We start from the raw sequence: 1,963 nt of genomic DNA on the forward strand, positions 1-1,963 counted from the left end.
TAGACCACAGGCTTGTGGCCCACCTTGGAGGCTGAAATAAAGCTACTGTACTCAGCCTTCCAACCTCACCCAATGCCCACTAATAACATCTGCTTTATAGCCCTCATTCCTGCAACCTGCTCGCTCCTTGGCTATCTCACCCTCTCCAAGAGGATGTGCTCTACTATGCGGCAGGTCTGGTGGAAAGTTGACAGTCTCCAAGCCAAGAGCGAAAGCAGCCAGTGCTGGATAAACGATTTGAAGTGCTTTCTTCAGGGACCCCTTCCAGGTACAGGAGCCCTTCTTAACCAGATTTGGCCTGTGCTGGCAGACAGCCTTGTTCAGGAGCACATTAAAAATCAAAATACAGACACCGTTTGGAAAGCATAGAAAGCTTGACTCTAACATCTTATGTATTAAAACATTGTTACATAAAAATGACCACAAAGCTCCAAATTCATACTTTCCTACCTTGTGAGACCCGTTGCCACCAAGAATAAACCTGTGAAAGTGTGAGGCCGACTGTGGGGCCTCAAGAGGCCTGGGAATAAGACTGGAGGCACATTCCAAGCCTTAGAGGCAAGATCAATGCCCTGGCCCTCGAGAGCAACCCAGCCTGAAGCGAAGTGGGTGAGCGGGTACTCTCATCTCACCACATGAGTCTGGGGGCAAACACTGGCCTGAGCCAGGGTGGAGCCGATAGTCTCTTCTGAGGCCCCCTTTTATGTACCCCATAAAGCCTCAGACAGATTGGCACAGCTCACAGTTTTTAATGAAGCGTGGGCTCCTGGCTGGAGCCAAAGGGGCATTACAGACTCAGAATGAGGCTCTTTCATACCCTCTGAGATGGTGATATAGAAGGGCCAGACTTCTGGAACAACTTTCTGCTGAGGAACTCAATGCTTGTCATGGAACTACTTTCATTTTTTTCTCATTAGATGTTAGTGACATCCAGGATGGATAATTTTCATCTTTATTTTGATGCAAATATGAAGCAGGGCCTTGAATAATTCAGGCAACCAGCCAGGGCTAGAACTAGAATGCCAATCTCCTACACACTGACTATGTGAGGACATTTATAGGAAGCTTATCAGAGGCCAGGCACTGCTAAACTTTATATGCATTGCCTCATTCAATCATGACAACAGGTTTCCCTATGGGAAACCTGCCTTTTCGCCTTTACACACATGAGGAAACTGGAGTACAGAGAATTTAAGGTCATATGGTTGGCCCCATTCTCTCCCTTCTCAGTAAACATAATCCCCTTTACATCCATCCAAATGTCAATGAATAAGATGTGTGTGCCTGAGCACTTGGAAGATAAAGTACTGTGGAGCCACTTGGAACTTGTTTAGATCCTGACTCTAACTCAATTTCTGTATTTATAAAATGGGAGCATCTAAAGACTCAGTAGCTATGCACCAGACAATACAACACAATGGAATACAACATAAATGGAACCATCTAGAATTGCGTGATTGAATGTTCCTGCCAAGACTTCAGCGATTCCAAACTGTTAATAGATTCCATTTGCCTTTACCCCTCCAGAGACAGCATGAGGCATCATGAAAAGAAGAGGCCCTTTGAGTCTGGCATTCATAGATTTGAGTCATCATTCTTCCACACAGTGGCCGTGTGACCCTGAGTCACAAGCCTTCTGCACCTCCATTTCCCTATCTTGAATTGGGAATAAATTGGTAATAAACATGTTCATCTGGAGGAATTGTAAAGATTTTGGTCCTTGTAAATCGCATACGATAACAGAAAACTAAAATGTGGGAATGGCTTTAGAACTGAGCATTGAGTGGAAACTAGACAAGCTATAAGGATTTTAAGAGTATTAGTGAAATATTAAATGCATTTGAACACACTTCTAATATAATTCTGGACCGTAACTGTTGGAGAGGATTTAAAGGAAATTGAGGAAAATCTTATTGGAAACTAGAAGAAAGGGGACCCTGATTATGGAGTAGCAGAAAGTTTA

The sequence above is a fragment of the Callithrix jacchus genome, chromosome 9 (genome assembly GCF_049354715.1).
Source record: "Callithrix jacchus isolate 240 chromosome 9, calJac240_pri, whole genome shotgun sequence".
Lineage (NCBI taxonomy): Eukaryota > Metazoa > Chordata > Mammalia > Primates > Cebidae > Callithrix > Callithrix jacchus.